Source organism: Sus scrofa, chromosome 18, assembly GCF_000003025.6.
Source record: "Sus scrofa isolate TJ Tabasco breed Duroc chromosome 18, Sscrofa11.1, whole genome shotgun sequence".
In the NCBI taxonomy this organism is placed as follows: domain Eukaryota; kingdom Metazoa; phylum Chordata; class Mammalia; order Artiodactyla; family Suidae; genus Sus; species Sus scrofa.
The window spans coordinates 16,299,975-16,313,211 of NC_010460.4; the positions used below are offsets into that span (position 1 = coordinate 16,299,975).

Here is a 13,237-nt window from a genome sequence, read left to right on the forward strand (position 1 = left end):
TTCAGAGAATGATTTTATAATTTTATAACATGGCTTGGGAAGTAGACATTAGGAGTATGTGTAGTTGTGCTCTTTGGCTCTTATATATTAGATTGTGTTCAAAAACAGCCTTGCAAATGTCACCATCTGTCCTTCACTTTGAAGCCAGAATAGGTAAATAGTGGTTTAGTAGAGGGTTCAATGGGTTCTCTTTCCCCTAATGCCACGAGTCGTAGCTGGTGAGGAGGTAAGGGAAATGGGAAATTTTAAAAGTAAAATTAGGCATGGGAGGTGGAGAGGGAGAAGGAAGAGTCCCGACTGACCCCTCAGAAAGGTTGGCATTTTGCAGGGTACTCATTTTGTAGAACTCATGTTGATGAGCTTGAAAAGGAGGCAGCTGAGGGCAGAGGCTATTTGAGGCTAATAAGAGTCGTAGTCTAATGCCTGCCCTGATAGCTTAACCCAGGGCCGTGTGAGTGGGGAACTGGGGAAGGGTCAAAAGTGACTTTTCTGAGAACTAACAATCTCAATGACTTCTTGAATATAAGGTATTAAATAAGATGAAAAGAGCCAAAATTGAATGCATGATGCTGAGCTCACAATATTGCTAGTATAGTATAGTGAAAAATGGAAGGAAAATCTTGTCTGGATAAGAAAGTGGAAATCAGATAAGTTGGACATAGTCTGTTGTTGCTTACTTAGTCTGGGGTTCTTAGAGTTAGCAAGAATATAAGAGGACCATCAGATCTGGTCCCTGCCTTTGGGTGGGTAAGATTACTGTCTGTCTGTTTTATAAAGAACCGAAGCCCGGAGAAACCTAAGATCACACGTTACTACCTGATGGAGAGCAACTAGAAAACCCGTTTCATCACACACAAAGCAGTAGAAGCTAGGAAAGAATAACTTCACCAGGAGCAAAGAATATCAGGGACAAAGACCTGAGCTTTGGAGATGATTGGCCATTATGTGAGGGAGGGAGGCGGGGAGAAAGCAGCGAAAAAGACAGAGGGGGGACCACGTTCTCTGACAGACCGGAAAGAATCTCATGGATGGAGAAAGCTTCCAGGCTTTTCAAATACTCATGTGACATTTTACTCCCAGTGGCTTGCCCTGTGACTTAAAATCACTGGGTGCTTTCTTTGTCTTTTTTCTCACAAGGTCGAGGAGATAGGAAATCACAAGGGCTTGTGCTTAAGGCTGACGTGCATGAAGACATCCTGAATTATTTCCCAACTTACTTTTTTGTCTTTTTGTAGTGTTTGCATGTGGGACTTCATACCTGGTATCTTAGCGTCGTCCTAAGTTTTCAAACAGTCTTCTCTGTAGTGCCTCGGAACCCATTGAACTGGGTCTGGTGTGTAGGGATCTGAAAGAAAAGCGAACTTTCTTACAGCAATTTCTCAGGGCATGCAAAATATATGCAAATAATATGGAATTATGATCTTTAAAGTGAAAATTTTTGTAAGCAACGTATGCCCATGATAGAAAAAAAATATTTTTGTCTTTTTAGGGCCACACCCATGGCACATGGGGGTTCCCAGGCTAGGGGTCGAATCGGAGATGTAGCCCCTGGCCTGCACCACAGCCACAGCAATGCAGGATCTGAGCCACATCTGCGATCTACACCACAGCTCACAGCAATGCCAGATACTTGAGCCACTGAGCGAGGCCAGGGGTCGAACCTGCATCCTCATGGATGCTAGGTCAGATTGGTTTCTGGTAGGCCGCTACGGGAACTCCCCATGATAGAAGATTTAAATATCCTGTGCAAAAGTAAATCTCCTTGACTCTGTGACCTCTTATCCGAGTTCCCTCAGAAGCACTGCTGTTACCAATTGTTGTATATTTTTTTCAGATACATTTTATGCATATATCAGCATATACATGTTAAATGATTTAAAAATCAAATTGAGTACATCATGAACTTAAGTAGAATAAGTGATTATAGTGGACCAAATCCATAAACTTATCTGTTTTTCAAATATATCTAATGCCAAGCTTTCTCCATTTTCCATTAACCATTAATCAACCAATAATTTCAGTACACGTCTATTTTGAAGAGCAAGAAGGGGCTTAATCTGAGCACACCAGACAAGGTGTGAGGATGAGGTCATTGCATGAATGTGTCCCTGCCTTAAATCCATTCACTTTATTCACCCATTGCGGCTGTCATGGGAAGAGCGACGGGGGGGGGGGGGGGGGCGAGGAGGGCCTTTGGACTGTCTTGTCCCAGCGTTGGCGTCTCTGGGGATGAGGCCACTAAGTCTTCTCAAATAACCTGAGTGCCTGGCCACTGGGCCACTCTGGACTTCTGCTCTAACCAAGACGTCACACCATGTTTGCCTGGACCACATGCTCCTTTCTGCCCTTCTCGTATGTCTTCTTTAAAGACTGGAAAACTTTCTTCACACAACCTTCCCTATTTACCCAACTTCGGAGCTCACCTCTACTCATTACTATGCTTCCTAGAAATTCCTTTATCTGCCTGTAAAGCATATCCTTGCTGAAAGCAGTTTGGCTTTCTGATCTCTTTGTAAATTTCAATATCAATCTTCTTTAAAAACCAGTCCATTAGTGTGCTTTGCTTCTTCTACCTTTGTATTTAGAGTGCCTTCCTGTTCTCTCCAACCAGCTAAGCCCTTCCTGTTCTTTAAGACTATTGAAATTCTTACACACACACACACTTTCTCTCTCTCTCTCACACACACTCACACACACACTCACACTCACACTCTCCATACTCCATGCAGGATAGCGAACTGACCTAATCCCACTGCCTCCATCTCTTTCCTGCCCATTTTCTTATTTACCAATTCCTGCCGTCTGGCTTCTGCCTTATGCGCTGTACTGAAACTATTTCTCTTAAGTTGCTAGGGATTGAATTCCACGGCCTTTTCTCCGTTTATATGCTTCTTGACTGTCTTCTCTTTCACGAAGCTCTGGTTTCCTGAACTTGTGCTGCCGCATCATACAGGTTCTTCTCTCCACTCCCAGTTCTCTGACTGCTCCATCTTCCTTCCCTGTCGCCCCACCACCACACACAGGGCTGCTCCCTAGGGCTCAGCTGTCCCCCCGCCTTCTGTCTCTGCCCTCCCCATCTTAGGGGGATGCCCAGTCCATGATTGTGGCCCTGGCCCATGCTGAGTGGGTTGTTTGCACTTAGGGTTCCTGACATATCTCGAGCACTTCCATCCTTTGAGGCCGCAGGCCTAAGCCCTGTGTGTCTGGCCGGGTCCTCCCTCTTCTTCACGGTGGCCACACGCATCGGTTACTGCATCCTTCCATCCTGGCTTTCCAGGGCCTCCATTCTTGCCTGTTTTTAATAGCTGGACACAGCTGCTCTGGCCTCCAGACTAAATGGTTCCTGCTTCCATCCATTTTATTCACCTCGGATCAGCTTTCTGAAATGGCAGCTTCTCTCATTTGGAAAGGCTGATGGCGTGTCATCACCTGTAGGCCAGAATCGAAGCACCCTCTGTCTTGTTGGGAGACTCTCTACATCCCAGTGCCTCCGTTTCCTGAGCTGCCTCTCAGCTCTCCCCTCTGCCGGCCACCCATCGCCGGAGTCCCCTGAATGTGCCCACCTTGACTGAGCCTGGGCCTTGGTGCACATGGACCCTCCACTGTGTCCTCTCTGCCTCTTACAGTCCAACCTTTCACTCGGGGGTCTTGCAAAATCCCATCTCTCCTCTGTGGACCCCCAGGCTACCTCCCACAAGGAAGATCACCCCTCCTCAGAACAGCTGTCGCTCTCACTGCTGTACTGTCTCCCCGACACCCTGTCCTGCCGCCTCGCCCTACCTCTGACCTTTTCCAGGGTGCTTGCTGCACAAGTATGTGTGTTTCTTCCTTCCGGTGTCGCTCCACGCCTTTACTCCTCCTTCACCTCTGAGGGCCACCTACACCTAGGGCTGCGATGTCCAGGGGGGCGTTTTTCTGCCTGGCAGACCCTGAAGCCTTGCTGGCCTGGCCTGGTGCACCCATTTGGGGGTTTCCCTCTGGCAGGGGTAGCTTAAGCATCCTCCCCTTCAAGCATCAAAGGGACAGGAAGCAGACAAAAGGCCCAGCTCGGGCCCTCTCGCCACTCCTCATTGTTAGCACTCTGACACTGAAGGGCAGATGAGTACAGAGGTTTTTTTCCTTTACTTGTCATTTAAATAAATACATTTTTTGCAATTCTTTCATTTAAGAAAGCTAGACACATTCCTTCCTGGGTGTATCTGATATTTGGATCTTGCTTTCAAAATGTAGTGGAAAAAAAGTATCACCTAACATAACCTAACACGCTCTCTGACTACAGGCTTAAAATGTGATCTTAACCTAGTTTTTTAGAATGTGTCACAGTCCTCACTGAGATGTGTGGCAGTTTTGAAATGTTTTAAATTAAGCTGTTCTTAACTTATCTTAGTATTAAAAGCACTCTCTCAAATTTGATCACTGCTCAGAAGAGCTGGGGGTACTGGAATGTATGTTTATGCTTGGTTGACGAAATGGAATTGCACCAAACAGCTCACCCCCAAGTCATCCCTCGGCTTAGAAGGAGCATAGCAGATTCATCTGAAAGGGTAATTCTTTTTGAAAAATTGTAAGCACCTAAACCTAGGAGCTTAACATGAAAGTATGTGCTTGGCCACATTTCTACACAGGCTGCTGCTACCACACTACTTTGCTGGCAGATGCTATGATTCTCTGCTGCTACAGTAGTCAAGTTTCATTGATGAAAATGGTGTAGTATTGTTCCAGATCTGGGAGGTTGGGTCCAGTGTTCTGCTAAATTTTGCTGGGAATGGCATAAGTTCATTACAGGTGTCCTCTGTCAGGAAAAGCCTGCGAAATTGCCAGGACTGGTGCCCTCCCCTCGGCTGTGTGGGGGACACCCAAGGTGGCTCTATCCTGCTCTTGCTCTCTTGAGCCTGAGGACTTGAGCAGGAAGAATGGGAGGTGAAGGGAGTAAGAGTCCTTCCAGAGTCTGGAAACAAAGGCCGCTCTTCGCTTCAGGCCCCCCCCCCCCCCCACTGTCTCCTGTCTCCACTCAGGGCAGGGTTGGTGCTCACCACTCCCTCTGCTTTCTCTCCATCTGGACCAGCCTGCTGTGCCTTCCTTTTCTGCTCCAGGAGTCCCCTCTAATTCTAGTAGGTTCTTCTGCTTCCCAGGATCTTTCTACCTTCCCCATCTTAATCCCTTGTCCTTTTGTCTCCCTCCCACTTCCAAACCTAGGAAAACATTACCCAGTTTTCTTCTTGTCCACAGAAGGCCAAAGCAGTAGAGTGGTTACAGAAGGCATTCCTAAGTAGGGAAAAAGAACACAGAGCACCCCGAAATCTGTCTCAGCGTTCGTTTACTACTGACAGGTCTGAAACTGGGCTTATGGCCTCTGGTTATTTCCTGTAGATCCCCTACTTGACTCAGAGGATTTATAAGCTCTAACTGTATACAGCTGCTCCCACCTCTCCAGACCAAGCCTGTGTTGGCAAGTGTCTTGAATACAGGCACTAAACTTTGCTCTGAGAGAAAGCAGAGGGCTTTAGAAGGCTTGGAGTTGCAGGTTGTGGGTGTATTCATATCCCCAAGGTCTGAGGAGGGCTCCCCATCTCTGAGTCTATCTCTATAGTCTAGATGAAATGGACCAATCTCCCCAGTAGTTTGAACTTTGAGGGTCTCCCGAGGCCGGTCTTCCATTCCTGTTCCCTAGTGATGGATGTCCTCCTGTTTGGAACACTGTGTATTGAGGTTCTGTCCATGTCAAAACCAGAGCTCTGTTTAGCACTTTCTTTGCAACTTAGTGATCTCCTCCCAAGACTTTGTGTGTACCTCTGCCTCCCAGCCCTGGACTGTGAGCCAGCTGAAGGCAAGGGTCACATCTTATTCAGCACTTACTATAGTGAATGCCATGTAATGAATGTTTAATAAATGTTTGTGGCTTAATAGTATTTGCTGTTGGACTAACTGAATAGATGAAGGAATGACCCAGCCAACACTCTTATGTTCTGACCTTAGACCAGTTTTAGTGAACATTATAGGCTAGCAGGATAGGGGAAATGGAAATAACTCACAAAACCTCCTAGTAAAATAGCTTAAAATAACTTAATTTGTGTCAGCATAAGTTGAACATATTATATAGATACACATATTTAAAAGAAATTCAAGGGCAATGCATTGTGTGCGTTCAAGATTAACATTTTCCAACTTGTCTAATTGAAATTACAAAGGCAGGTGAGAGTAATGCCATTTGTCTTTAAAAATAATAATTATAATAACAGCGCTTTTTTTTTTTGGCCTCGAAGCCTTACTGTCATATTTCAAATAAAAATAATTTGGTGTCTTCTCAAGTGACTTGGTCTTATTCACACGCTGATACAGCCTTTGGAGATTCAGATTTAACCCTTGACTCTGGACGTATCTTCATTCTGTGGCTTGTAGGTCTTTGGATAGGACCAAAAAAAAAAAAAAATGCTTCTCCCCATATTGCAGTTCTTATAACCAAGGGCCACTTCTGTGAACTGTGATTTAATTTTGTTCCTACTGTGTGCATGGCGGGAAGTGATACTTTATATAAACTGCTGCTGTTTCTCAGACACCTTTAAAGCAAAGAGTTGCGTTGTTAACCAACTAGAGCCCATTTTTATTACAGCATTATTCCTTGACATTTATTGAGCAATAGCAATATACCAGGCATTGCTAAGGAAGAAAGGAAAAGGGAAGGATAGCTTATGCTTGTCTAAATTAAGGCTCACCCAGCCTAAAGTGCAATGTGGTAGCTGTAGAATTTGGCCTAGAAAGAGAACTTGGTGTGAGCTTGAGAAAATAACATCTCATGAGTACTTGGTTTTGTCCTAAAGTAAATGTGACTGGAAGTTGATTTGAAGTTCTTTCAGGTTGAGTTAATGTTGACATCAATTCTGTTCTATATCCCCAGACTCCGTAGTTATTGCTACTTATTCCAGATATCTTTTATGTAACTAACAATTATTTTACTTCCCTTTCTAGAGATATAAACCTTGCTGCACCTAGCCCAAATATGGAAAGGGTACCATGATGTGGTGGAAGGTGAAAATTATCCAGCCTCTAAAGGTCATGAGATTTTAAGAAAGTATTAATAGGACTTTGGCGCAGTGGTTGACGAATCCAACTAGGAACCATGAGGTTGTGGGTTCGATCCTGGGCCTTGCTCAGTAGGTTGGGGATCCGGCGTTGCCATGAGCTGTGGTGTAGGTCGTAGACGCAGCTCTGATCCCGCGTTGCTGTGGCTCTGGCGAAGGCTGATGACTGCAGCTCCGATTTGACCCCTAACCCTAGCCTGGGAACCTCCATATGCTGTGGGAAGCGGCCCTTGAAAAAGGCAAAAAGACCAAACAACAAAAAAAAAAGTGTTAATGAAACAAAAAAACAGGTGGAGCCTTTGTCCTTTGGAGATGCACTATTACATAGCCCCATTTTCCTAAGTCCAGACACTTGATGGGGTGAACCCAGGTGGCAGGATCCCACCCAGGGCATGGGGAAGTTGGCAAGATGCCATGCGGGCTCTCTGGGGAGAGTAGGGGAAGAGCTACCTCCTCAGGAAAGGAAACTAGACCCTGGAGGGTCCTGTGGTGTTGGAGTATATTGTCCACTGAGCAAGAAGGCACAGCCAGCCAGCCACCACCAGCTTCATGTGGTCACACGTGAACTAGGTTCCCATTCTCCCTAGGTTTGCCCCATCATTCCCAGCTACCCAATATTAGTGAATAAGGGAGAAAAGTGTACTGCAAAGCTGGAAGATTTTTCCTTCACTTCCAAATCTGGTATATCTGTGCTTGTACGTTTAGGGTACGTGAGGCCTGATGGTCCAGAGCAGTGTACCTGTCTGTGTAGAGCTGGATTATTTATTCATCTGGGGTATATGACCAGAGGTCCTAGCTTGGAGAATTCCTTGTTTTTAGAACTTTTACTCAGGGTCCTAAAATCTGGGGGTAGGCAGGCTGCAATGCCTTCCCCTCCCTCCTTGCATATCACCCCCTCCTATGGATTCAGAGTACTGAGTTGTGATACTTAGTATCACCAAGTCAGTACTAGGTTAAAATTCAAGTATTAAAATATTTTCAAATAGGTGCTATTCTTTCAAGCCTTGGGTTTGTCTGTAGGATAGAATTGTGTATACTCTGTCGTATCTCAGGCCAGAGCTGAGTTTTCCTTTCACAATGCCCAAGTTGAATCTAAATGGTGTGGCGCTCATTAATGGAAACAATCTGCTATCAGACGTAGCCTGATTGGTTTATCAAACTAAGTGCAGGACCCGGTAAAGTCAAGGTCAAGGTCGGAGTCCCCTCCTCTGGGTAACACTGGAGGTGTCTTGGCATTTTTTTTGTGTTGAGATGATAGACACCGTCATAGCTAGTGTTCATCATTTTAGCGAATAAAATGTTTTTTAAAAGGTCTTCTTTATTTTACTTTTTAAGATTTTATAGCAAAATGTATATGAAGACAAATTGAAACAAAGAAAGCAGACAGCTTTTGGAGATTTTTAGCCTCCAAAGTATAATTGTGGAAATTTGATTACAGCTCAGATAGAGGCATCATTAATAAAGATGGTTAGCAGTTATTAAGAATGTCAGAAAAGCTTGAAATTGAGTTGTTTTTCAGCCCTAGCATTGTTAGAAAGAAGCTGTTTACATTTTATTCTGAAAACTAATATTAAGATACTGTAATTTAAAATAAAATGAAAAATGAAAAAATTTAATAGAAGATAATGAATACATTTGAGATAAATACTTCCTTTATATTGCATTTTATTATAGCTTTATCGTACTTGATAAGAGAAATGAGTGAATTATTAAATGTTAGAAATAGGCTTGGTAGCTTTAGCTTGTATTGTAAGAGAAAAGCAGAAATCCTGGCCATTGGACTTAACAATCTAATGAAACATTTAGTAGAGAATACAGAGCATTTGCTTATTCCATAGGAGTTTGAGCTCAAGATTTCAGCCTGTGGTGGTGCTTTTAATGTGGTACCTCTTGTCTTATGAGACTGCTAGATCCCAGGAAAGATGTATCACCACAACTTGCCAAACAATCAGAACTCCCCTTCTAGCACCAACCATTCTCGCATCCACCCTGCACTCAGAATGAACAGTGTTCCTGAAAGCTTCAGGAATCATGGCTGCTCGTTGATTGTCATTACATGACTTCTTGAGCCTTCCAAGTGGTATGAGGAGGGCTAGCTCCAGATTTTTTTTTTTTTTTCTCCTCTGAAATTACCTCATTATCTTTGCCATTGATATTAGAACTAAATAAAAATTGGGTCAGTAGTATGCTTGAAATGTAAAGCTCAGACTCACATCCAAGAAGTTCCTAAGACATGAAAGTAGGAGAGGCAGCAGCTAAACCAACAGATGGCTCTGAAACAGATAAGCAGGTATAAATGTATTAACCTGGAGTCTTAAGAAGAGAGTTCTGAATACTGCTGATTTATCTAAGCTTTATTTTTACTAAAATGTCTTCATTTCTCTTTGACCAATTAATTCAACTTACAGGAAATTATACGAGGGAAATCATCAGAAGCAGTAGTGATAATTTATTTCCATTACCTTAGAGGTGGGGTTTTGGAGGGCTTTTTTGGGGGGGGGGGGTTCCTTTTTGGCCACTCCGGGGCATATGGAGCTCCCGGCCCAGGAATCAGATCTGAGCCACAGTTGTGACCTGCAGTGCAGCTCTGGCAACAGCGAGCGGTTCCTTTAACCCGCTGTGCCAGACTAGGGATCGAACCTGTGTCCTAGCACTGCAGAGACGCTGCTAATCCCGTTGTTCCACAGTAGGAACTCCATAGTGTTCTAAGCACTTAAGAATTAGAAACAGTCTAAATGCGTATCTTTATTCTTTTTTGGTTTCTTTTCCCCCTAAATTTTCTACAGTGGACCCGTCAGTGTCATGAGAAAAGCACTTGGGTATATTTTCTTAGCTGTCTTTTAAGAGAAAGCATTAAACATTAGCAACATTAGAAAGCATTAAACATTAGCAAAAACTGTGTTACTAGTCACAGAATACCTACCAGGAGGGCTTTTTGGGGGTTTTGTTCTCTGTCTGGATCTTTGGTCTCCAGTTGTGCTGTTGAGTAGTGTCAGCAGCCTCCTTGGCCTGGAGTGCCACTGTGGGTGAGGTGAGCTTGGGGCGGGGAGGGCGCAGGGCCAGCTTCTCATGCTGGTGGGAAGAAGGGAAGAGACAGGAAACAGAGTAAAGACTACAAGAAGAAGAAAAAGGAGGAGAGACAGATGTACAGGGGGTGGGATCCATCAGAAGTCCTCAACAACTCCACGTTCACTAACCTGGATTTTTTCTTATTTTTGAGCAAAATGTTATTTCCATGTATCAACTTTGTTCCACCAATTCCCATTTGGTAAATATGTTTTTGGAAAGCTACTCCACCTCTCACTGCTTTATTATGGTTTAGAGTTCTCCAAGTATTTCATCTTTTTCCTAACATTTGTCATTTACCATTTCTTTTTCAAAATCTTTCCATACAGAGAAATTAAGTTCTTTAAATGTCTCTTGTAGCTAAGATTTAATTTTCCTTCTTGGGTATCTTGAAATTCTGCCTTTTGTTATTTTTACCTAATAGTGGCTTTTTCCATCAGCAGGAATGAAAGCAGTCAATAAAAATCAATTGCTGACTCAATGACTATATGGAGGGTTTACCATAATGCATATTGGAAATGTCTTTGAAACCCTTTTCCTGAATGGAAGGTGCGAGGCTTGGGGTTTTATGGCCTTCTAATGTTAGATGGTAATCTCATTTAGCATTTTCCCAAAGTGAAAACCATGCATTAGGGCAGCATAACAAGCACTGCAGATCAATACAGAGGCAGGGCTTTGCCCTAACAGATTAATCCAAGCAAAATGTACCAGAGTCTAGTCCAGGAACTGGAAGGCAGTTAATGTTGATTTCCACACTTCTTCCCCCATCCTACCATCTAATCATCCGTATAGCTGAGATGTGTACAAAAAGGATTTCAGAAGATGTCTGCTCGCGTGCACAAGCACGCGCACACACACACACACACTCACACAGAACAGATTACCATACAGGAAATCACGGGTCCTGGAAGTGAGTCGTATTGATTTGTGGTGATAAAAGTATATTTTGACACATTTCAAATCATAAATAACTCATGGACTTTAACTTGCATGACTCATCGCTCAACCCAGGGTAAATGCTTACATGTAACTTAAATTACCTCGTTCTAAGGAGTTCATAGTATTAGATGAGTGAACCCCCTGTGAATAGTCTTTTCAGGAGGGGAAAAAAAAAACCAAGAAACCACACAGTGTCTTCTTTGTGATGAGCAGCGTGTGGAGGCTCATTCTTTACAGTTTTTTCCTGTGTGTTAGTGGGGAGGGGCTGCGTATCTGGTCGGGATGGTTCTCGCCTTCTCTCTCATCTCCTTTCCCCTGCTTTAAATCTAAGTTATATTGGGGGGAATGAGATAGAATATACCCCTGCTTCCTTATGAACTCTTACAGACATTATTAGTCCTATATGTGCTAGGATCAGCTGACCTGGTGCATAATCCTGTTTTATTCAGTATTTGTGCAGATGTGCATCTTGCGGTAATCAGTCACTTAGTGTCACGTCTATGCTTCTACCCCTCGAAGCACAGATGCTGGTGTTCATGGTAGGGTATTAGGGAAATCCATGTCTGGAGGAATTCATAGAAATCTGAACTTCAGAATTTTAAAGTGCGTTGAAACTCCTGGGATTGGATTTAAATTCTGGTAGTAGGTATTTGGCAAAACAGTAAGGTAATGAGTGAAAAAGTGCAAGCAATGTTGTATAAAACTTGTGGGATTATATTTTTCTCTCTCTCTGTCGGCTTCTTTTTTAGAGGGTAGTAGGAAATAAATTCCCTTAGGGGCCAGTAACATGGTTTGCATTTCAGTTTTCTATTCTAGCAAAATATATATATTAGCTTAGTGTGTTGGATAAAAGTAATGAGGAGACAAATCGTCACCCAGGGGTTTCCTTATTGATGTGAAATATTTCTCCTGTGTTCTCTAGGGGTTTTTAAGAGCCCATCGAATTTAAAATAATGCTATTTTCAAGATTACTGTGGAAATAACAAATTTAAGTTTCAAAAAAGTGATAAGAAAGGCTGAAACCACTTCATTAAACAAAACTAATTTGAAAATTATGAAATCTAGATTAAAGTGCTGATAATAACATTTTTTTCCTGGGTATTTAGTCCTTCTAATCAAAGTTCTTCTACCATTTTCACAAGAATATTTCATTTTTGTTTGTATAATGCATTTGGTTTATTATCATTTTTTAAGTGTACATTATCAGCTTTTTGGAAGCATTTTTGTCCAGTACTGCATATTCACTGAAAGCTATCTAACTAAAATCTTGAGATCTGTAAGTATAATTAGTAAAATTTTAGCTCAGGGAACTAAAAAAAAATACTCTCTACACCCATTGGTATTCTCAACGATTTATTGCATGACATTTATTAGAGGTATCTGTGTTGATAGCTGAGATCACAAATAAGATGCATGGAGTTCCCTTCATGGTTCAACGGTTAACTACCCGACTAGGATCCATGAGAATGCGGGTTCGATTCCTGGCCATGCCCACAGCACATAGAAGTTCCTGGGTTAAGGATCCGGCGTTGCCGTGAGCTGCAGTGTAGGTCTCAGGCGCAGCTCGGATCTGGTGTTGCTATGGCTCTGGCGTAGGCTGGTGGCAACAGCTCCCATTAGACCCCTAGCCTGGGAACCTCCATATGCCGCGAGTGCAGCCCTGAAAGGACCAGAAACAAAAAACAAATTGCAGTCCTTACTACCTGGGATTGGCATGCTAGTAAATTGCACTGGACTGTAATGTAGTGAGTGCTAAGTGCATGGTGAAAGGAGTTCATAGGATCACCATAAAGGGGACTCTACTGTGGATGGGGAGAGCTAGTGAGAGTTCTAGGGAGGAAGTGACACTCTAGTACTTAGCTCAGGTATTGAGATACCTAGAAATGGGTGAGGGTTTGGGTGCAGAGCACTTCCAAACTCAAGAGGAGTATATCAAAGGTGCAAAGGGACATGTAAGAACCAAACCCTGAACAGGGTCTGGCTGGGCTGTAGCCCGTGCAGGGTGGTGCACTGAGGTGAAAGAGTAGGCAGAAATGGATCCAGAAGGACCTGCTTGTTGATCTTGTATTTTACTTAGAAAGCAGGTACTATCTCAGATTGATATATTACAAAGAACCTTCTGGGGGGCAGGAATAGATGGTGAAAGCTTAGAG

General features: G+C 43.3%; 1 protein-coding gene across 7 annotated transcripts in view; it reads left to right on the plus strand.

Moving 5' to 3' along the window:
- Window positions 1-13,237, plus strand: part of CHCHD3 (coiled-coil-helix-coiled-coil-helix domain containing 3) — a 296,388-nt gene that overhangs the window by 247,364 nt on the left and 35,787 nt on the right.